Source organism: Buteo buteo, chromosome 9, assembly GCF_964188355.1.
Source record: "Buteo buteo chromosome 9, bButBut1.hap1.1, whole genome shotgun sequence".
NCBI lineage: Eukaryota > Metazoa > Chordata > Aves > Accipitriformes > Accipitridae > Buteo > Buteo buteo.
Window position 1 is genome coordinate 14,934,242 of NC_134179.1, and position 25,043 is coordinate 14,959,284.

General features: G+C 43.1%; 1 protein-coding gene across 2 annotated transcripts in view; it reads right to left on the reverse strand.

Moving 5' to 3' along the window:
* Positions 1-25,043, reverse strand: part of PAK5 (p21 (RAC1) activated kinase 5) — a 92,485-nt gene that overhangs the window by 44,439 nt on the left and 23,003 nt on the right. Inside the window, exon 2 of one of the 2 annotated variants that reach the window (XM_075035453.1) lies at positions 6,257-6,333. The exons of the other annotated variant lie outside the window; for it this stretch is intronic. The gene's annotated coding sequence lies outside the window, so the exon portion shown is untranslated. The remainder of the gene's footprint in view (positions 1-6,256; positions 6,334-25,043) is intronic. 2 annotated transcript variants of the gene reach the window in all.

Genomic DNA, 25,043 nt, shown 5'->3' on the forward strand with positions numbered 1-25,043 from the left:
TTCACCCTCTGGGAACTGAATCTATGAGACCTATTGGAGTCACATTTTAAACCATCAGCTCTAGACATGTGCTACTTCATCTGATCAATGTCAGTACTTGAAGGGTTTCCTGCTGGACTTGGACCCTAATGCAGCTGTTGGATGCTTGAAGTCCTCCAGAGCCCCAAACATCAGGTAAATAAAAGAATATCAGCTGGCATACTGCATATTGTCTCTCCTTAAATATACAGCAGATTCATTCAACAAGATATTACTCTTTTTTGTTCTTAAATTGCTCTTTGATATATTGTGGTCTCATGTTTCAACACCATTGCAGCTAAGAAGCAAATGTGAAATTTGGCCCACTGGGTCCTCTTTCTCAGTAGAATATTTTAATCTAAAGCCAATGCCAAGGCCACATTTTTGCACAGGGATGGTGTCTGGGGTCTGGGCAGTGGGTCTTGTGCCCCTCACCTGTTGACTGCAGCTCATGCTTAGATCAGCTTAAATTGACTGTGAAGTTATAGCAGGAGAGACAGTGATACTGGCACCTCTCACAGCAAGGGATGGATTCAGCCATGTGGGCAAAAGCAAAAAATGCTCTGCAACTCGGTGGCTGCAGAACATCTCCTGTGGGGCTGTGCCTGTAAAAGGTGACCAGGAAACCTGGCTGACAGCAGCCCTGGCCCTGGGCCATGCTACCTCTCCATCAGCTCTGCAAACAGCTGCTTGGTGCTACCAAAAGGCGCAGAGCCTTGACTGGCTCTTAAGGGTATCAATAATAAATGCCGTGCACTGTTGCTTTGCTTCATCAGCTAGCAAGCTCTCCCCATTTCACTGCAAAGCTGACCTCTCCTTACTGTGGTCCCTCTAATATGCAGAGCAATTACAAGGAAACTTCATTTTCCCTAATTTCTCCCCAAGAATGGGATTGATGCTACTTGTTTTCTTTAGCTGTCTGAGGATGTGGGTTTGGGGCAGACGAGCCTGTGAAACCTCTTGCTCCTGGCTTGTAAGAGCCCTCATTCAGTCCCCACTAATGTGCTTGATCCTCAGGCCTCAGAAAAGGAGAGATTATTTAATTTTTGCCATAGCTTTACTGATATGATACAAAACATAAAGCATTTACTCATTTAATCAGGTGTGGAAACAGAAAACATCCTGGACAAGTGAATAAATGAGAAAGCTCTTCAAGGTTTATCAAATTCTTTTAGGAATAAGAGGTACCTAAGAGCTTTGAAGAGAAATGATGAATCTTTCCAGGATGTTGGATAATGCATGCGCAACATAAATGTTACGAAATTTCTATCAAGAGTACAAAATGTATGAGCTTAAAGTTCATTCAGGCACCTATCCATTCTCTGTCATGCAAAACAGCAATCTTCTTGCAGTTGTTAAGAAACCCTGATTTCCTAATGGGATTAGTTGGGAAAACATCCCACAGACAACAGGGCAATCAGGGCAGCTCTTTGGAGCTGCCTGTGCGGCATCCTCACCCAATCCTCCCCATGCCAGAGCACTCACCCTTAACTTAATTCTTCCTGACAGCCTCCAACATATTCCTGATTGTGCCAGGTCTCAGCAAATGCCATCTCTCTGTCCAGCTCCTCCTGTGCTTACCCCCACAGAATGAGAGGAAATGAGAGGTATCGTACTTGTAATTTGTTGCTATTTTTGTGGGGATGAGCACAACCAGGTTGTCTGTCCTCTACTTGCATGTGCTTTGCCAATGAATAGTCTGGCTGATCTCAACAGCACATACGTGGTGCACGGTGATACTCAACACAAGGGGCTGGGGGAACCTGTCTAACAACAGCTACTGTTGATGGCAGTGGGCTTCAGCTAGCTTCAGGGGGGAAGAAAAAGCAGGACTCACCATTACACGGCTTCAGTGGTGTATTTCTACAGAAAGACTTTACTCGCCCTTATGCTGAAATGATGCAGCACATTAATTTTGTGTTTGTAAGTAGGATGTTTGAAGGACGTGGTCCTACAGTTACAGCAAACAAAGAATTTAGTAAGCATGACAGCATGAGACCAAGAGCAAGTCTGTTCTTAAGTGGGGGAGCCAGAAGGTAACTTTGTGTTCAGCTCAGGACCACAAAGCTGAGGGGCTCCTCCAACCCACGGTTCAACCGTGGCACAAGAATAAAGACAAAGGACTTTCTTTACCAAAGCCATGATGGAAAAAAATATGGACATGACGTTTACTGGAGGAAAACACAATACTGGTAGAGAAAATCAGAATAAAGTACCACCTCTCCTGCTGATGATGGCTGAGTAAACTATGGTGGTGCTGGTCCCAGCTGTGCCATTGGGGAATGGGGAAGGAGTAGGAATAGGAGGAGAATGTGAGCTGTGCTCTTTAGATACAGCTACCCAACACCTTTTATAATAGCAGTATTTATGTTATTCAAGCTTCTGCCCAAGAAAGGAGTACTGCCAGCTCTGCTGGTGCCTGCTGAACAGTCGTAACACAGCTCCATCCAGCTGCTGCAGGAACCGAGGTAATGCTGAAAGGGTGCTATTAGGAGCAATCACTGCATTTTGCACTTAATGCTGTTTACTGTAGCGCCTAACAAATTGAATTACATGCTAATCAGCACACCCTGCCTGTTAGATCTATGCCAGACTTGGCTCCTTTTCATTTCACTCCTTTTTATGCACAGAAATAATTCACTGAGCATCACAGTGCTATGGACTCCCAAACAGGTCCAAATTTCATATATGACCTTCAACAACAGATCAAGTCCCCACACACAGAGAAAACTCCCTGTGTCTGAGATACTGTCCATGCAAGGTGTGCGACACAGACCAGCAAAGCAAATCCACTCCAACTACTGCACCGTTGCTGTGCTGCCTCCCAGTCACAAATGAAGGTATTTTTCCAGCAAGAAGTATCCTACAGCCCTACCCTGGAGCAAGAGGGTAGCAGTATTATTTTGGGTGCCAGGGGAGCCTATTCAGGTCCTCCCATGAGGGTGTCTGTGCTCAGGGCAAGGTTTCCAGCAATAGCTTTCCCACAAAAAGTTAAAGCCTTGCCCAGCTCATACCCTAGAGCTCATGTTCAGAGGTGACACGTTGCTCTGTTTGTTCAGTCTCATACACTTGGCCCCATCCTGGGGTTGTGGTGGGTTGTCCCTCCCCTGTATGTGAGATCAGGGGACACTCAGGGGGACTGGTGAACTGAAAAGCTTTAAGTCCAGATTTATGTAAAGAGCCTCAAAGAACAAATTTTTGCCCTTACAGCATGTAAAACCTGAGGCAGTTGGAATAAAAGGAAAAAAGGATACCTTCAATCCTAAGGTTAATTATATTCTGTATCTTTTATCATATCCTAAATATAAGTCATCTAGTCAACCCACCAAATAAGGGAGAAGTCTGCTCAACTCTGCCTGACTTATGGTGTGCCAGACTGTTCCCAATGAGAAAACGTCAGAGCCACTTTTTTCTTCCCCTCCCAGCAGCTATTCTTTTAGATTAAAAACTAGGGAAGTTAGAAAGACTGACTTTGTCTTGTAATCTTGAAAACTACCAGGGAGTCTCAAGTGCATCCACTAAGCACTGACAATGCCACTTGCCATCCCGGATGACCCAACAGACTAACACTGAGCAAAGGTCTGTGAAATTTTGCCATACATAAAAACATACAATAACTTTCTAAAGTTAGTAACTAGAACAACAAAGTGAGATGGGTATTTATACTTAGAAATGGAGTTTTTAATGATTGCTTACTATAGCTACACAAACCCAATTTTTTTTTCATTATAGTATTTCAGCAGCCAGACGCTGTGTCCCGCTAAGCCAAGCAAATCATCTGTGCCCAGCAGCAGTGCCTGCCAATAACCCCAAGCTGCCCCGGGAAGCCTGCAAGTATTTCTTATGCACACCCTTCTGCTGCTCGAGCATGTGGCTGGGCTGTAATATTCCCTCAGGAGGGGCTCAGTGTTCATCATCTGCCTCAGCCCAGCAACACATTTTCTTTTGAAACAACCAGCAGTTAGTTCATTTTCAGTTAGGAAGTGCGCACCACGTTAAGTCCAGCAGCCTGTATTTTTTCTGCAGGAATTCCCTGTGGTTCCTCTGTTGAGCAAGCAGCAGCAGCAGAGTCATTTTCCCTCAAGGACGGGCACGCTACTAGCATCTGAAAATTGCCTTCATGCACACTGAGTAGCATCTGCAAGCCCAGAGCGGGGGGCAACAGCAAGAGCTCAAACCCCCCAGTGCCCCATGAAAAGGCACACTTTCCCCCAAGGCAGCCACACAGCCAAAAAAACTGGTTACAGCCAAGAGTGTTAATAAAATGCTTCATTTTTAAGAACTTTTAAGAAAACCATTAGAAACACAGATTGCAAAATGGGAGACTGGTGTGGGTCGCTTTCCTTTGATAATTTTTACTTACTAATAACAGTTTTCTGTAGCACAAGGACCTCAATTATTCCCCTCCAGAGTAACCAAAATGCAGTAATACATCATAAGCTTTGCCAGCTTCTGTTTCTGCACTCTGATTAATTGTAACCTTTCCCAATATTTGATCATAAATGAAAGAGTATGAATTGAGAAGCACAAATTAAATTAACGTGTCAAGCCAGCTTGCATAGCCAGTACTCCAGATAAATGTGAGCTGGGCTGATATTCAATCTCGAGGAGAAAGCAAATGTCTGGTAAGGACTGACGGCAGCATAAATTGCCAAGAAATACTCTGTAAGTGAGAGGTAAAAATGACGTTGGCTCTCCTTCAGCTCACACTGGTGCAAAACCCTGCTACTGAGGCAAGCAGGAGACCAACACATATTTGTGTATATATATATAGCTATAAGAATAAGGAAAATGCCTTTTTTTTTTTTAATAAGGAATAGCAACAACAATAGTTTTGTATTTCCTTTTTGTTTGCTTTAAGGATGGTTCTAAGCTTCTTGGTGGGGACCCTCTGCTGCTCGCTGCAATCAGAACATGACTTTCCTTTGCAAAAACGAAAGTGTGTCTTGATTGCAGGTACGTATTTTTTAGAAGAATTTACCTCTATTTTTCTATGTTCACTGAAAATACAGAGAACACTACCCTATTTTTTCAGGAGATGAAACAAGAAGCAATACTTGGAAAAACAGAGCGGACTGAATGAGAAGCCAATAAAGTTAAGGGAAAGGCTTGCAAAAACCACACTGGTTTCGTGTCAGGCCTGACACACCACTGTGACTCTGGGACAGAGGAGACATCCTGTTTGACTTCTCAGATAAGATACTCCTAAATACTTCCCTAACTCCCAGAGGACCCTTCTGGATGTACCAGATAGAGATGAATAGGGGGTACCCAGGAATTGGGGGGCAGCTGCCTGCAGAACATGTTCAAACCACATGTAGGTGGGTCCTGCAGCCATGTCTTGTACTTATTCATTCATTTACTGGTCTTATCTAGAGGAAGATCTCATTACTTCTTTAGATACAAGGTAGTTTCAGATCTCATGAAAGGATATTGTTTGTCATGTGGATGGACAATACCAAACGCAGGAGAATACCAGGTCAGTTCATCTGTCTAATTAGAGACCCTGTTTCCTGTGATCCCTGCTTAACCCTCTGCTCTTCTCCATTATGATTTGAGCATTACAACTTGGGAACAATAAAATAAACCATTAGAAAATGTTCTGACACACCCTACTAATGAATCAAGATGATGATTTTAAACATTAACTCTGGCAGCAATAAAAAGGATCTACAAATTCTGAAAGAACTATGTCAGCCCATACAGCCCAAAGTTTGAGAGTCTTCTACCATCAGGCTAAGCTCTTCTGCATGTAAATAGTGTTACTCATGAAAAATTAATCACCTGTGGCCATACAGTTTTTCCAGACCAGCTCTATCTTTTTTAATTCAAAGAAAGTACAGAAATAGCATTTTCAATGTATGCCTGTATCAGGTTTAGGCACAAAAAAGCTTGACAGTCAATAGGAATCAACTTATTCCCATGGATTTTCAAGGTGCCTGATATTTTTTGAGATGTGACAGACTCCTAAGTCATTTAAACACTTTTAAAATACATGCTTTAATCATGGAAAAAACATATACTGATGGACTAGACCACACCCAATAAACACAAAAATGCCATCCTTCCCAAAGTCCCTCATTTACCCTATGGCATTCTGCTCACTTCAACCTCAGGTCAAATCAGCCAATTTTTCAGAGTTCCCATGTCACCCCACAATATAATAAAAATACATTTAAACAATTACAAGCTGTCCAGGACTTGTCATTGTCCACATTTCTTTTCAATCCCACAATACCTTGTTTATGGTTGAAAATGCCTTCATTCGTCACAGCACAGTAGGGTGTCTCTTGATAGCTGGCCCATGAGACATATCTAATAGAAATGCACAATGGAACAAAATACAGGAAAAAATAATAACAAAAGGCAATGCATGCTTCTAGAGAAATTGTAAAAGCCGGTACAGAGTGGCCAAACTAGGATTGATGTACTCCAGGGAACAATACCCATTCTTCTTATTGAAAGCTACTCTTGTAAGAGGACTCATTTCCACACAGTGACTGACATGTGCTTTCCTAATTTAGAAGTCTTGTGATTCCCAGTGGATTTTAATGCTCAGTAATTTTCAGCTGAGTAGCTTAAACACACGTATTGTAGTCAGTCGCTCTCTATTATCTTATACACATGCACACATATATAGCAACGTACAGACAGAGGTTCCTGCAGTGAATTGGTCTGCAACAGCTCTCGTCAGATTAAAGAGGAAAAAAAACCCCAAACCCCACCAACCTCTGGAGGTAACTCAATTTCTGCCCCTAGCAATTGAAGATTCCAGATTTGTAGAAGCAAATAGTCCTTTGGGTGCTCAGCTTGAAATAATTAATGATATTAACTTTGTAGGAAATGCTGGACACCCACAGGGAGGAGGTATTAAATAAGGCACCCATTAAATGAGACACCCCAGATCTCACCTACTTCTGAAACTTCAAAGCAGTTGTAGTATTTTTTTCTGAGTTGATATTATTATTACTATTTTAAAATAGAGAATTCTATATTATAAAGGATGTGGGTACTCTGTCTATGTCTGAAACAGCTACTCTATTTCTATGTTTTGAATTAGGAAAAAATAATCACTAAAAGGAAATACTATCAAGAATGAAAGTGATGATATATCAATACAGGAGACAGAGTGAGCAGAGAGATCAGGAAAGCCTGCAGGAAATACCAAAACCAGAGTTGTGAAAAAATATTACTTAATTCTGAATATTAGTATTAGTAAATATCAAAGTTCCTATAGGTTGGGGTGACTGTAGGATAAGAACTGCAAGAATATGAAATCCTACATCTGTCAAGAGACAGGACTGAGCAAAGTGCTTGAAAAGCACTTGGAAAATTGTTCTGATTGATCATGGACCAGGTTACACCTTTTTTGCATTTTTAGCCACATCCTCAGTGGGGTCTGCTGGCAAAGCCTGGGCAAAATAGATGGATCGGCACTGACTGGTAGCACAGAGAAGGGGTCATTAAAACATCTTGTTTTGGTTTTGCATGTAAAGCTTTAGTTTCAACCCTCTGAAACTGAGTTTCCTCCCCAACGCTTGATGGTAGTTACAAAGCTGGCATGACAAACATACCAATGACCAAAGTGTGTTTGGCTGTGGTAGGGCTTTTTTTACAGTTCCCAGGAAAGACTAATCACAAGACCATGCTGTTCCTCACAAATGCCCTGTATTTACTATTGATGTATCCTGGTAATTTGTAAAAAACCAGCTTTTGCTTTAAAAAAAGGCTGCAAAATAGTTTCTAGGTCTCAAAACCAATTTATCTTGTGCTGGTTGCATCCATGAACATAACAAAACTGCATCAAGGAGGAGCTCTAGGAGGGTGCCTGCCCCAGCACAGGTTATTTTACAGCACCCAGTAAGTGCCACAGGGCAGGGCGGTGACAAGCACAAACAGGACCGGAGGGGGACACATGCCTGTGACAGCATCACGTGCCACTGGGACACATTTAATGAGATGGGGGCTCTGGAGCCAACCTCCTGCCATAAATCCTCACTGGTACGTTCGCATTCAACATGGTGATTTTTTTCTACAATAATATTAATTGCATTTCTTATTTTACTTCTAAAACAATACAGGCTGTGCTGGCTCTCAGGAATTGCTCTATTACCATAACGTTTGTAATAAAGATTGCTTTCCAATGAATGATCAGCAGAAACAAATGCTTCCTAATGCATTATTAATGGCAAGCCTCTGATAAGAATATTCTTTAGGATGAAACACATCTTCTGACCTGTAAGTGTTAACCAAGAAATGGAACAAGATCAGGTTATTTTATATGTCAAAATATCTTTAAAATGCAAACAAACATGTCTATAGATTAATGTATCCACAGCAAGTGCCTGGAAGATGAAAATCATGCCTGTTGTTATCACTGTGGGTTTCTGACCTTAGTAGCAGGTGTTGCTCTGTGTCACTCTAACGTATAACTGAAGGAAAAATATTCCTGTAGTCTACAATAAGGCACAAATGTATAGATCCTACTTTAAATTTTTATTCCTTACATATTTTCTTGTCTTCTCACTCTGCATTGTGCTGAGAAACTGGTTTGAAAGTCAATTCTTATCCTATTATCTACTGAGTTGCTGTCATGCAATACTTGGTTTCCATATTAAAAATGAGAACTGACCCCTGAAAGGGTTTGCTAGTGCTTACTATTTATTACCTCCTTCAGAAAGTTTACCATAAGCTCTTTATACAGAACATTGAATGTTTATAAAGCAATGCCCGCTCAGTTCTCCTCCCTTTGGATCACCCACAACAATCAATAATTGCAGCTGAGGAATTCCTCAACACTGATTTTTTTGGAGCTAAGCGACCTTGCCATGCAGATGTTGTATTTTGCCATCTCCAGACCTCAGTTTGGAAGTGATGGGTCTCACCTGCTCTCTGTTTAAATGGGAGATCAAGGTTGTGGGGAGAAATGGAGACACTTTATGCTGTATCTCTGAAGCCAACGTGAAAGTTTTGAGACGAGCCACAGAAAAGCAAACAAAACCCATAATATAATGTAAACTGAATGAAAAAAACCACACATTTTTATCTCTGGGAAATCAGTACAAATCCAGAAAGTTGAACACTACTGTGAGGTTTTTATTGTTTTCCAGCTTTTAAATGACAAAAATAGAAATAGTTTTTGGGTGCAGGTAAGTTTTGAGCAACTGGAGAGGTTACTGCATCTTGGATGGCTACCACCACCACCTCCCAAGAGATGCTTCTGCAACAGAAAGCAGCTCAGATTCCTTCCTTCAGAGGAAGGATGCACACACATGAATCACTGCATTTTGCTGGGCCCATTCATATGCTGTTTCTGGGAAGGGCATGTTTTGCCTCTCCAGGATGAAGGATTTCATCCAAAATGGTCCAAAAGGTCACTTCCAAGGAAAGGAAGTTGCCAGGTGACTATGTGACTAGCTAAGATGACTATGTGACTAGCTAAGATGACTCCCAGACACCTTGGTCTGGAAACACCAAGAGAAGCTGGCAGATGCCTCTGTGTGTGAGCTCGTTCAGCTTCCAAACTTCTTTTAGACAATTATGTCAAAATGCCAAATCTCTCCCAGAAGAAATGCTCCTGCTTGAACAACATGGCATCACCCCTCCCTAGCCCACAGCCCAGACTGACTGATTTTGCAAGCAGCTCCAAAGGAGGCTGTTTCGTTGAGAAAATGCCATCGTAACAAGGAGTCTGTGAGATAAGGCAAAATCTTCTCCGATATTTTCTAAAAAGTCTTATTTACTGCAGAGGGGGAGACACTGAGCCTGTGCAGAAGTGAAGAACTTGGCTATCATCTCTTAGGAATCAACGGCCCATGGCTCCCATCCTGCCCAGGGAAATGGTGCTGGTGGCCCACCAGACCCTCTTTATATCCCAGGAAAACACAAATTTAGCATATTTGCATCTGGGATTACAGGTCCTTCTTGAAGTGTGAGCAGCAAAAATACACCATCAATTAGAAAATAATAATAATAATAATAATAATAATAATAATAATAAAAAATCTCTGCATGCCAACTCTGATTGCATTCACTGCTGTTTCCAGGGGCAGGGAGGTTTGATCATTCATTCATTCCCTACTTCATTAAGGAACAACTCCAACAAAGCTGCTGATACAACTGGGAAATCAAAAGATGAGCAAGGAAGTAACTGCAAAAAAATGCATTAAGGAAACATGCGCAGTTATGTCAGGTGGTGGGGGGCAGAGTCAGCACTTAGTGAAAAAAAGCGACTGCAGAATTTGCTGGCTGAGATAAGAAATAAGTGTGCAGAAGCAGTTCAGATCCTAACAGAAATATTTTCTTACTGGTCAAATGAAATACGTTGTCCTACCAAGCCTTTCATTTCATTTTCACCATTTTCCTTTTGTTCTTAAATACAGAATAACATAAAACTCAAAAGCTGTTTAAGTTAAAACCTCAAAAATGTCAGCTTAGGTTTTTCCTCAAATTTTTGGACATATGACTCAACATATTCCCCAGCATTTTTTGTTTCAGCTGATCTGAAAATTGTCGGTGCGCTGGGCTGGCCATCAGACATGACTGACTGTGGTCTTCATGGGGCAATATAAAGGTTTTAGAAAGATGATTTTAAGACAGCCATGATACTCATTATTTGAGACATCACAAATGAATGACACTAACATCTTTACAATATACCCCTGTAAGTTAGTCTCTGCACTCCACAAATGCTACTGACTCAGCCTTTGGCTGCATTCTGTGCACCCACCCCGGCACGTGTAATTGTGTGCAGTGCCCAGCCTTGAGTGCAGCCCTACTGACAACCCTGGTTTTCTAAATTATTTCCAGCTTCTTCAGGCAGGAAGATGTCCTGAACGGCTTTTAAAATGATTATGCAAAGCACAGTAGGTTGTATAATACCTTTTCCAGTAAAACTCCCTTTTAGTACTCTGATGGAAATCAACCGTGTTATTATAACTATTCTTTCTCCTTATTTCATATAGGCTGAATGTTTTAAATGGAAATAACATCATCTTGTCCCTCCATGTTTCTTACTTGTGGCGTGTCCTTGAAAGTAACCAATGCTCAGGACGCCAAAAGCTGAAGGCTCAGCTCGCCCACATATGAGATGTGATATGAATAAATCAGTGCGAAGTCCATGTGAGCTTCTCTCTCACTAGCGGGGGCTCAGGCTGGAAAAGCTGTATCTGCAGTGGAGCTGCCATGCAGCCTTTAATTGCCCGCAGTGCCATTTAAAAACATCAGTTCATTTAGTGTATTGATTCATTTTTTAAAATGCCAAATATGCAGCTGAGTATTCATGGAGAAATCAAAAAAATGTACATTTACTAGGGTGGGGCGACTGCTTCTTTTACAGAGTTCGACTTACTGGGAAGGAGTTTCAAAACTCAAAGGAAACTCCAAAATCCAAAGAGCTTCAGACTTCATCCTTAGTGTCACTAACAGACTCATTAGGGCAAATCTCGCTCCTGGATACCTGATGAGAGCAGAGCTGGATACACGCTGCTGTGTGTTTCGTACCTCCCTGAAAGTCATCTTCAAATGTCATTTACCTTTTCGCCAGTGTAAAGCTGTGTCATCACAGTCTTGGGCTTTCTGGAGCATCATTTGGGTCCCAATTCAAGTGTTGTTGGCTTCAGTGGGAGGGCTCTGATCCTAGAAATAGCCACTTTCTTCTCTATTTCCCTCTATTGATATCAGGATGGGAAAAATAACCCTATATGGTGACAGCACATTCAAAAACAGGGGAGAGGTGGAGCATGGTTGAACTTATTTGAGAAAGCTTATCTCCTACTCCCTTTCTTTGTAACACAGGCTAGAGGAGATGTTGCTTCCCTCCCTCCCTTTTGCTGCCACTATCTCCCATGTCTCAGTGGAAACCAAAGTCTCAGCAACTTAAACCGTGCCCCTTCATCAATGTTTTCTGAGCCAACGTCTGGACAAAGGCTGACCTACACCCAGAATCCTTTTCATCAGAAAAGGAAGACAAATTTCTGACTTGGAAAATCTCTGAGCCAGTATTTGTAAATAAAGTCTAATTCAATTACCAGTATATGTATTTTTCAGCTGTCTAACCTTGAAAAAGTACAATCCTGCTGGGATGAAGCAATCACACTATTTAACATGCAAAATCACTACTCGCCTGTCAGCTTATTAATAGGTAGTTTTCTAATTCAGAGGAAAAGGCGAGTTACAGGCAAAGCAGAAGAGCAATAATCTGAATATGAGCATCTGAAATGCTCCACTGAACTCTGCTCCAAGAAACATAAGAAAAGACTTTTTTCTTTTTTCCCCTGATGACAGCTTTCCAGTGCCACTGGCATTCATCACGTCTGCAGAGGCAAATGCTTCCACACTTGGTAATAATCAGAGCAAGGAAATTACGGATCGGGGGGAGGAGGAGGAACCCACGTTGTGTTTTTTTTTTTTTCTCTTGGCTAAAGGCATACTTAAATCTGAAGAGTGCACGAAGGCAACTCAGTAGTAGCTTCCTCCTCCATTTCCACTTTCTGAGCAGAGCCAGGACTCCCTGCGGCTCTTCCACGTCACCCGTTTTTCCTGGGTTCTCAGTTTTGCCATGGTCCTGCTCCCTGCGCTGAGCTAAAGCTGGCTCCTGAAGGACTACCTCCATCAGCTCCTACCTATCCTTCCCTGCACCGCTTCTCCGTTACCTATTTATGCAAAATAATCTTCCAAACTCTCTCCAGACTTCATCTCAAACCCAACTTCATTGCCAGCTATGACTCTGTCCCTGCCCTCACTCTCACCTCGGGTTATCAAGAGCAAGGTTACTGCCCTCTCACTTTTTGACTACCGACGTTTGCTGCGAAATAATACGAGACCAAAGAACCGTCCTTGGCAGAACAGCTTCTCAGGGTAGCAGATAAAAAGGATTTTCCTTAACATCATCATGCACTGAAATTAATAAATACACAACAAGGCAATACAGAGGCAAACTCAGGCACTGCAGGGACTAAGTAGGAAATATATGGTTACAAGGAGACAGAGTATCCTAAAAATACTAAAAATTCTAAAAAAAAAAATAAATGTAAAAGACACTCCCAGATGCCTAAAATCAGGACAGAATATTAATAAATTATTAACATGGCAGGTTTCAGGACAGGTGTTACACATGCTGTGTCTCTACAAAATCAGCTTTCAAAAGTCTAAGACATTAAGGCTTAATGAATCAGAGTACATTGTTTTACAGATGAGATACCACCAGTCAGTTAAATTGCAGGAATAAAAGTGGGGGTTTAATTCAAGCTTCTCTAGGAAAGAGATTTGTTTGAAAGAGGTCAATTAAGCCTTCCACTCAAGTTAATCTCTTCTGTTTATTTAAAAAAATCTGGAATGAGGAAAAAAATGACGATAGGCCAGCAAAGCAAAATTTTCCTATGGATGCACCAAAGCAAAAACCTGCAGGTCAGCTTGCTTTCAGCTGAGAAAAACACAGGCAGAAATTGCAATCAGTCTGCAATTCATACAGATGAATCACATGGAGATGATTCAGACTGAATTATTCTCCGAATTAGCCTAATGAAACACTCTCCTCTGAGGAAAGTAGCAGTACTTGAATCATTTTCGGCAGAAGTCAGTATTGTAACTTCCAAGTCAGGTTTGGAAAGAGTCTTTGTGGTCAGGGCAGAAGAGAGCAGACCCTCAAAGAAACTACTTCCATTAGTTTGTATTTTCCTCCAGAAGTCACCAGATGCCCTCACAGCCCCTTTTCCCCACATGCCTTTGTGCTGTTAATGGCACCATCACCAATTACATATATTGCCTTTAAGCTTTTGAGTCACCGATGGTCATTTAGGTCAATATATTTGTTTCTTCTGAATATTGATGGGTTTCAATGTTTTTCTTTCTCTTTCTTTGGTCCCACTGTAACTCATTTCTGAGCTTCCAATTGCAAAGCTGCAAATGCCAGGCAAACCACATACTGTGCTGCCCATCTGCTTCCTGCTGACGCCTTCCTCCTCGCCCCGTGTTGCATCTGCTCGGCCATGTACGTGATCTTTGTGGCAAGGTCTTATGTATATTAAGACCATCTCTCCTGCTGAATCAGAAAACAGGAAGAGCGGCATTATCCCTTACCAGAGCCATCAGTGTGTAGTTTTCTCCAGTGCTAACCAGCACCAAGCCACCAAGCTCTTTTCGCCAACAGAAAACATAAGAAAAAAACTGCAGAAAAATTTTCACCGTGCGACCGTTCATCGTGCAGGTGGAGAGCCACCACCATGTTGTGACATCCCCCCCAACCAGCAAAAGCATCAGTTTGCATTTCCTTGCGGTGACATCGATTGCATTGAAGGATGCTCCCAGCATTTAAAAAAAAGCCCTGGTGCACATGCCTGTAGCAAGGATGCAAGGGACAGACAATCCCTATAGGGAAACTGTGCACAGGTCAACAGGGTGGCAGGGAAGAGAGGAGTCTGCAATGGAAAATGCAGGAGCAATGAGGGCAGGGCAGTGGGCACAAACGTAGAAACCATGTTGGGTTTCTCCGGGAAGATGGGAGCAGCACAGAGGTATCGATGTAAGTGGTTGGTAGACAAGGGGGAGGCTCAGCCATCTGAGGGGACAGATGCAATAGAAAACTGAGTAAGGGAGGAGAGGCCAGGCAAGAAGGAGCTGAATCAACCAGGTAGCTTTGACTTGATCCACTATGGAAGGGGAAAGCCAGCCGAGCGCTCAGTTCTTAAAGGGCAGGGAGGAGGATTTGATCAGCCACGCTGTACGTGGCGTGAAGTGACAGTAGCACAATTACCTTGGCGTCACATGGCAGCTGCTGCGGGTCCCCTCTGCTGGGTCTGCCCTGTGTATTTCTCCCAGCACCCTGATCACTCAGAATTGAGTTAATTAGACACAGAGTCAGCCTCAGCAGCTCCCCTCCCCCAACAGGAGGGCTCCATAAAACTCCTTTGGGTCAGCTCTTTACCCCTCTCTCTGGAAGCAAGACTTTCTGAAATCAGTAACACCCCCTCTCCATCCACGGCCCCAGGAACATCAGGAGCCACGTGAGTAATCCTTGGCTCTCTGCAAAAACATGCCTGCAATTGGTTTCTAGGAAATCCATTTATGTAGGAGCAGCTAAAGGGGCCTTGTGTTCTGCACAGATTTATCAGCACCAGTGCATTTCTGCCAGGGTTTAGTAAAGAACTTCCACCCGTTTGGAGTACATGTGCTTTGTCCCATGCTCTGCCCTTCTTTAAAAGGAAAAAATCTGCTTGCACAGCTGCCTCCATGGAAACAGCAACTCTGGTGTTGGCAATGCTCCAGGCTCAATGGGCTCGGCTCAAACATGGAAATCTGCATTTCTTGATCGCAGAGTGCTGAAACCTCGAGCCGGGATCCCAGAGCCCAGCCAGGTCCCCTCTGGCTTGTTCGGCACTGCCAGCGAAGTTCCCGTGGGTCAGATCTCACACTTGGCAACATCTGTGCAAGCCTACTGCTGATGAACGGTCCGAGTCAGGCCTCGGTGACACTTGAGAAAGCGGAGGGACTAGACAAAGCTTATAACTCGCACACTTCATTAACTCTGGCAGCACTAATGCAGTTCCTGGACTACCAAAGTAGCTAATGGAGATGAAGGTTAAGTGTTCAGTTTCCCTCCTGCAATGAGCTTTGAGACTAAACATCCAGTAAGTTTAAATGAAATTTTAAAAGATTTGCTCCAATTTTCATTTTGAAAAGCTTGTTTCCACTTGTGCTCTGCTGGATTTGGCCCTCTATACCTGCCGCATCCCCCAGCAAGGTCACAGCTGGTGACAAATCACAGCAACACCTACTCCGCTCCTTCGGCCCCCTGAATCCCCTAATCTGCAGCTTTCAGACTATTGAAGAGGATGCACAACAGCTGCACAACCAGAGCGCAGGTAAAGAAGAGGGGATTTGCCCTCTGGCTTGGGAAAATTGGTCCAAGTGTAATAAAACACATAGCTCTTCTATAATCATTTTTCAGCTCCATAAATCCCAGGGCATAAATCAGGCTGTCAGGGAGAGCAGCTGTGTAGGAATCTCTTCAGGAGGAGAAATAATGCTGCGACCACCTACAGCATCATGGCACGGCGCGCCGGGTGCCAGTCCCAGTGCTCCTCTGGTTTCACATCGATTTACTGCCACTGACTTCAAAGGAGCCGCTCAATCATAGTACTATAAATACCAGCAGAATGGGGCTGGCTGGCAGCTTGTGGTGAATATTAGGGAAATGTAAAATTCAACAATCCCTAATTGTCCTTCAGTCAACAGTACCTGTTTAAACTAGTTATTATGACAAAGATACTCAAATTGCTAACAAACACAACCAAGGATTGCAAATGCTGTAGCTTTCCACCAGCAAACATTTTACTTGCTAAATATTTTCCCTTTCAATACAGGAACACCACCTACGGTGGTAGATACCCAGCAATGGGGCTGCTCTGGGATTTGCGGGAGGTTGCCCTGCAAGCAAGGACAGAGCTGGCGAAGGAGGAGAAACACATGACAAAGGCCCTAGGGAGCTCATGAAGGAAAGGCTGAGCATGGACCTACCTGGGGGCTGAGCTGACCAGGAGGTCTCATCCCATGATACTGAGATTCGTGGGACCCACATGTGCTGGGGCTCATGGCTACTGCAGGCTGAAGAAATGTCTCCTACGAGGGCAATTGCTCAACCTAGCTGGGAAGGGAACACACTCATTCTGCTAGCAACGATTAAAAACAGTTATGGAAAAGACATCAAGAGAGACCAACAGAAACATCAGCCATGTATCAGACGAAAATTGAAATAGGTCTTTTTTTAAAAATGGACATGGCGTATTTGTAAAAAATACTGTTTTGGAGGATCTAAGTTACTTACAGACTTGGGCTGAATCCAGCACACGGGTTCAGCTATCTTCAGCCTTAGAAATGCAGGAATTGCTTGTGAAACTGCTGTGGAGGTGGAAAAGTGACAGCACTGCTCCTATGCCAAAAGGCTATGCAGTTACACAGCGCAGCTGGGGTGGGTAAAGCAGGTCCAGATCTCTTCAAGGTCTTATTCAAAGCACGGATTTAACAGAGGATCTTCAGAAGGAGTTTCCTCATCACCATCTCTAAACGCTCTGGTATTGGCATCTCGGTGTCCCCTCAGAACACTGAGATGTGCGCACAGACTGAGGATGGGACGTGGGTCAGCTACCCACCAGCAGTACAACTAGGGTTTTTCTTTCTGTCTCTACCAAGAAAGCTTGTCCATCCTTTCCAGATTTGCTGCTCAGGATCCCAGACCCAGGAACGGTGAAGCATGCTTCACAGCTGCCAAAGCCAACAGAAAGGAGAGCTATCTCTGGCAGGATCAACCCCAACGGGCCCTACACTGTTGGCCAACACAAGGTTCAAGACACATTCGCCAGCACCAGCCACTGCTGCGCTGGGTACCAGGAGCCCTCTGCACCCTGCAGGATGAGGCCCTGTTGCTTACACCCCGGCATCCCGCCTCAGAGAGTTACACAGATGACTCAGTCACTGAACAGCAATAGTATTTCCACACACAGGGAAAAACTCTGTATGCTTGGTAAAAACACCGCCTGTGCAGACAAGGAAAAGATCCTAAGTCACCACAAGGCTTTGCACATCACTGGTGCCCACGTAACTGTAAAATCTGGCCCAGGATACCTTTTACTTGGTTACATTCTTGCATTGCAGGGGATTTTTTTTAAATACATTTCTAAACCAGATGTCTTGGCACCAATGCCTCCAGCTCTGCCAAGGAATTATGTTGATTTAACTCTTCTGAGGGGCTTTGTCTGAACTTAGCTTAATTGATGTCAAAGAGCCAAACTCATCCCAGTTATAATAAAGACATAGGTACTGCTACTGGACAAGAGCTGTATCTGCTGCACATACAATGCAGTCCCTACCCCAGAGGGCTCGCTGCCTACATGGAGTGGGGAAAAAAACGAATGGGATGAGCCCCATTTGACTGCACGACGAAGTGATTTGTCTACCCAACCCAGGAGACTGGGTTTGATTTCAGACCTTTGAGTCCACCTCTTCTCTGTGAGCATTTCCTCGGGAAATCATCACAAGCTCAGAGGCACAGATCAGGTCTGTTGCGAAGGTGGGGTTTAGGCCCCGATTCTACCCACATGTAAGGCCTACCTTTATTCCTGCTCCTTGGTCTTATGGGAGTTAATAAGACTATTCCTGTGCTCAAAGCAAAGCAAGTATCAAAGCTCACAGGACCAAGGTCTGATTTTCTTCTCTGAGGCAAGAAGTAGCTTAATTTGCCATTAGTTTTCTTGGGAAGGTAATAGTCTTTTTGGAGCTCTTTGCCGTAGATTCTAACTATTTTGAATCTTTTCAAAATGCTACTGCTAGAGGCACTTTGAAAAGCACCAGTAAAATTAATACTAAAAAATTACTTAGCGCATAATTCATGGCCTCTAGAAACCATTTCTTATTCGACTGGCAAACCAACTGGTCATGCATTTTACATTGCTTTTTCATTTTGTTAGAAGTGATGCGCTACTTTAGGAACAATGTATCTGTGCTGCACCCGCAAGTCAGACAACACCGAGCTCTCCAGCAGACACCTTGACGCTAAAATAAATCCAGCGTGATCAGCTGGGATGGGACGCAGCCGTTTGCTACCTCACATAGGAGGGAAATCTGAGAGTTACAACAGATTTACAATCAGGCTGAGTAAGATAAGGGGAGGATCTCTGTAATATCCATCCAGGTACAAGATGCTCTACTTAATCTTTGTATTTGTTTCCTTTGGATATATTAGCCCTAGAATTTATGGCAGCAATGTTCGAAAAGCAGTGAATTTTACGCGTGTATTAGAGAAAACACCCGGGGAACAACAAGCTCAAGAACTGGTACCAGAAACATAACTGAGAAAGCTCATGCTATACATAGCTATGGGTAAACCTGCTTCAAAACATCCTAGAAATCCAGTCACCTGGCACCCAGCTCTTTCTCCAGATAAGCTGTGTTTTGCAGCTCTGCAGGTGGGAGGACAGCTGGTTTCGCTGGCTGGGACTGGCAGTGCGAGACGCCCCACCAGTGTAACAGAGAGCTTTCCCAGACCAGGTCCAGGGGCTGCGGATCCAGGTGGTTGTATTTTTTGGATCTACTTTCCTATTCAAATGAACACCAAAAGGGCGGTGTTATGCCCACCAGAAAGACTTGGGGCACATCTAGTTAGTGCAGACAGCCACCATTGCAATTTTCTTTTAAAATCACAAATTTGCAAGCACTGAGCAAAACTGGGCCCCCACCAGAATGACCTTCAAAGGTTTTTTTCTGCTAAGAGCAAAACCACAGCCCTCCTGAGCCAAAGGGCCCCAACTGCCCAAGCCCTGTAGCTTTATTCATAGGTCAATTCTTTCATCATGGTAGATTAATTGCCACACGTTCCACCCAATAAAGATGGATCATTCACTTATAGTAATTAAATTATAGTACTAAAGAGTTGGAAGTATCTCATAAGAATTGTCTACAATATGCCACATAGGAAGGTACATGAAGTAAATAAAACACAGATGAAAATCTAAGTATCGTAACTGTTCAATCCTTTCAAAACAAATCCAGGAAAACATTGTATTTTATACTTAATTAAATATGTCCCAGTTGATATCTATTTACAGTCAGCTCTGAAGTCCCTGGTTAAAATAAGGTGGACTGTAATTTTAAAATATTAGTTTAGACAGCCCATTTTACCTAATCTGTGATTTATACTGCACTCGAGGAAAAGGTCTCACATACTTGGTGTGAGATGATTCAAACAAGATATAAGCAGACTCCTGAATTCATAACCAGGAAGGCTATTCTTAAAATAAAAGAAAGACAAAAAAGAAAAAAAAAAAAGGAAAACAAGAAATCCTATTTACAAGCTTTTATTAGGGCAAAGCACCGCCCGGTGTTTACGATGGGGCATGTCTCCACCACGTCAAACTCAAACATCAGGCCTTAACATTCACCTCAAGAAACCCATGAGATCTACCACTCTTACTCAGTTTTAAAACGTTTAGCTGATACTCCTAATGTAGGTTATACTGGAAAGGGAACATTGTAATTCTTTCTCAAGAGATTCGAAGAATGGAGACCCAGAGTGGCTTAATTAAGGTTAAATATTCAAGTTCAACTTCATCTAATTAAATTTAATCACCTATCAGAGTTAATAGGCCAAAAATAATAAACCACATGAGAAGAATGAGAAAGCCAGTCCAAAAGGTCCTAGAGTCAATAATACTGTTATTAAAGTACTCAAGTCTGGCATATGTACCAGTAGGAAAACAGAATATTGGAAGACCCGTGTTCATCCACGCAAAGGCTACCAGAGAATAGCAGGAAAATCCAGGCAGCGGAAATTCAAGCTTCAAAGATTTTTCCAAGCAGAAAAACATCTAGCTTCAGAAATTTTTATTTTTTAGTTAGTTTCATGAAGATTGAAGAGTAAAGGCTGAAAATAAGATTCATGCAGCAAGGAAGAAAATATTTAGGAAGCCACGGATACAATATGAAGTGCATGTAACAAAAGGCAAAAAAAGAGATGATAAAGACTTTGCTAGAAAACCTTTTCTGCAGTATTCCTCCTAAATGACATTCGGGAGTCATGCAATGTGTCCCTGATGACTACTGTAATGAGAGGTCATCATAAAGAGGCTGGTCAAAATGTATCAGAGAAGCACATGGAAGGAAGCTCAACTCTTAGCTCAAAGATCCCAAACCATACAAGAGGCTAAAAAACCCAGAGGAGATTAAGAAGAACTGAGGCACTTGAGAATTTTGCTTGCTGCCTTTTTGCTGATGTTATATGCCATTTCTTTTAGGATATTTTAATTCTTCCTGAGAAAAGCAGTGATTTAAATTGCCAGAAAATATCATGCTTACAGTGGGCTCAGAGCTGTGTCCTAGAAATTAGGAACAAAAAGTTTTAGCCCCACTTATTAAAGGTTAATTAGCATTCTTTTCAATTTACAATTATACACTGACATCAGACAATCTTTCTCATGTCAAACACTGATTTGAAACAGAAACACAGCTTATTCCCATTGAAACTCTAAGACATGAGTATAAATTTAAGATTAAAACTCAAGAAAAAAAGAAGAAAAGCTATTTGATATTAGTGGATAACCATTTTCAATTCCACCTTCCAGTCTCAAACACGATCATTTTGTGAGTGGAAGTGGATTTAGCATCCTCAGCAGCCTGCAGCACAACCTCCTCCTCCAACCGTGCATGCCTCAAACCTCCACACAGGAGGGCTGGATGTGGCCCCGAGACCGAATCAAAGCAGCTGTGGCAGGGCATACCTCCCCATACCTGCACACGAGCCAGCCACGACGGAGCTGCCGGCATGGCGGTTCCCAATTCCCCTCTTGCTGTCACAGATGTAATCCCTCACCCATCTGGTCCCCTGTCTCTCCCCACAGGGTTACGGCAGCAGAACTGCTTTCCACCCTCTCTACAGGCAGCTGACTGACAGATGCACAGCAGGGGGAGACTGAGCCTCTTCCTGTGATTATCTTTTGCTCCCCCAGAAGGATTTAGTTCATTGAGGTTGTTGCTGAGAGACTTCAGTTTACGCAAGCTTTTTGCTCCTGAGATACAACCCCATGGGTGTGGTTTTGTTTTACTCAGCTCAGGCGAGACCGTGGGGAATCATTCTGCAGGAAAAAGGTGCAAAGCTTCAACGAGCTCACGGGTTTCGGATTACCATAAGGTGTAGTTTAGCTGTCAGGGTACCCCAAACTTACCTGCCTGCCCCCCAGGATGAGACTCCACAGGAGTTTTCTCCTATCACAGCATTCTCAAGCTTGAGATAAAAAATACTGAATCTCACTCTGCCATTAGAATAGCTTGAAATATGCAATACTGCGTAACACATGCCTATGTATACTTATATATACATATAAATGTGCACACATGTATGTATACACACACATGCATGACTAGATGCAGCTCTAATCAGTTTTCCTGTGCCTGAAACTGTGGGCTTGGCTTCATTTCAATATTTTCTCTGGTGTCAGAAGCATGGGAAAGTCACTGTGAAAACCCCAAATCTGAGACTCTCCATCACTTGGTTTCAAGACACAGAGCTTTGAAAAAAACCCAACTTATTGTGACCCTCATGATGTCCCTGTATGTTTCCAACACAAAAATGAGAATGCAAGCTTTGCTCTGTTTCTTCCAAACGTTGACAATTTTTGTAACGTTGCAGAAAACGTGTTTGCTGTGGCAATGTCTCCACTACTTGCAGCTTGCTATTTACAGCCCAAACGGCCTCTCGCATGGCCAAGCTCCGTGAAAGCAGGAACAAGGGAGCCCTGCAAGCCCCAACCCTGCCATGGCATCTCTGCAGCAAGACCCGCACTGGGCCTGGCCCTGCTGGGGCTCTGCAAAAAAAAAAAAAGCAATTCCCACGGCTGGTGTGCGGTTGGGTGCCTCTAAGCCTCTCCTGCAGACTTCACGTCTGATCAGCCATGAGCTGACAAAGAAGCACTTTTCTTCAGTGTCACTGCTTTATCTAGCTCCAAAAAACCCTTGCATCCTTACTACCGTCAACACCTTCAGCTGATAAATTTGGCTGATCTGGGCCCACGGGTTCAAAAGTTCTCAAAGGGAGGGATGAAGATATAAACAGAGCATGATCACATAAGCTTCCTTAGGAAGTCAGGCTAAAAAGAGATTTGACTTTCTAAAGTGCCATGATACAGTATATTAAGATGGTTTCTAGACACAGGCGCAGGGCGGTAAGGGGATCACTGCCTCTGTTTGGGCAGCAATGAATAAACCCTTTATAACCTGCAGATGGTTTTCATGGGAACACAAATATTCTGCATTATAAGCTGTGGGTAAAGGTGGCGGGCTGGGCTGGAGGGATCTCAACAACTCACCTGCTCCAAATCAAGCAGGTTTAAAGCCAGCCAATGCTGGAAAAAGTCTTTTAAAAAAAATTAAAAGGTGACCCTGTAGCCAAGTAGGTCCTATGGGTTGAGAGAAGGCTTAAATAACCTCAATATGTTGGAGATGCTGAGATCTCAGATTTCTGCATGAAAGAGAAAGGTGCTCTGTTACCCTGCCAGCATTATGCATCCTTGCAGCATTGTAGAGGTATTGATTTAGTAGCACCAGAGAGATTTTAAAACATAGAATAATATAGACAAGCTCTGGGAAACCAGTGTACTGATGTGCATCGTTTACTCCAGTCCACATGCATGTGGGCGGCAGAGTCCCTTTCATCAGACTCAGCATCAAGTGTTCTGCGAGGGCTCACTCCCTCTCTCCCAACAGGTCTGGGTCTTCTCGACTTCAGCAGGGGACTGCGAGAAGGTTCTCCGCTCTCTTCTTCCGTACAGCACGGAGGGAAGGAAATGACAGCAATGAAATTAAATGAAGGTAAATGGAGGATCCTGCTGGGCAGGAAGGCTGCTCCTGCTAGGGACCAAAGCTGTGACCTGGGAGATATACCCCAGAGGCGGCACCCGATGAACTTTGTTGGGTCTTGCTCAAAGCCTTCAATGGTTTCCCAGCCACTTCAAACAGGCAATAAACCCCAAATTTTCACTGGGAGGATGGGGACTGCTGCACTATGCTTGGTGATGCCAATACCCAGTCCCCACCTGTACTTGATATAAGCCATGATAACCATCCACGCCAGCCCCAGGATGCGGCAGCATTGGCATCCCATCTTCATCCCCCTTCTGCTCTTATTTTGTCTATAAAAACAGGTTTGCACTCCCTGGGGCTATTTTTATACCATGTTTTGACTCCTTCCCACCCAGTTATTCACATTATTACAGCCACCCCAAGATTATGTTAATGGTATAAATACCACATTTAAATACAGAGATAACAAACTTGCACTGGAAGCTGGGCCCTGAGTGTTGTCTGTTTTCCCCAAATTAGAGAACAATTCTCTACAATTATGATGTTCCTATTCCTGCTGTAATTAACGCAGTGCAGTCAAAACCAATTAATAAGAATGGTGTTAAAAAGGTCTAATTTGTCTAAATAGGACAGTCTAATAGTGAACAAATTATATATTGCCCCTAGGAAACAAGACAACACAACTCCACGTAACAGAAAGTTGATATAAAAGCATTTACTGAAGACTTCAGTCATTACCAGTCCCAGTTCAGCTTCCACATGGAGACTGGAGATGGGTCTATACATCCACAAATAACATTCCATTCCGGTTAACTCTTAAGTCTTCGATTCTACCTGTCTCCCTCACACTCCCATGGAAAGAGAAACTTTTTCTTGTGAAATAGTGACAGAACCAGTGCAAATTCTGCAAAAACTTTCTGTTTTGGAGTTTTCTTCTGGGGAAAAAAACAAACCAAAACACAACACCCAAACCAAAACAAAACCAAAGATATTCAGTTGGGAAAAAGTCTGGTAGGTGCCAGGGAAAGCGGCTGCTGCTCACGAGCTCTGTGTGTCCACAGGCTGCCAAGCAAGAGACGGCTTAGGGAAAAACAGCATTTTCAGAAGTTTCCAGTTTTGGGGAAAGCTGGACTCCAAGCAAGTCCCTTTTCCTTGCAGGTGCATACTTAAAATGGGGATAACGCTTCCAGCGCCTCCCATTAAGGCAAGCATCAGATTGTCTCAATGGAATTGATTTTTTATTAGCCAAGTCATTGAAGCCATAATTATTATAGCCCTTCTGGGCTGATAGCTACCAGCCATTTATAGGGCAGCAGGGAGATAAATACAGCATTTACACATACATATAATCACTTTATTTCTGTATTAAATATTCATTTCCAAAGGGTTTCCCAGCACACACAGGATTTACAGAATCACTGTGCCGCAACCACTGCACAGCACCAGCTTCTCCACTGGCTTGGGCACTCCCGGTTGCTGTGATGTCTGCAGAGCAGGCTGCTCACAAACACATGTATTTGGCTTCATCTGGTGCTTCAAACTCTGCCTGCTCCTGCCTTGCTCAGCTTAAAAAAAAAATCATTTTTATTATTATCTTTTTTTTCTTCTTCTACCTGCACAGCATACCCGTTGGTGCCACCATTTTGCATTTCTTTATCCTAAATATCAAAAAGTTTTAAAGT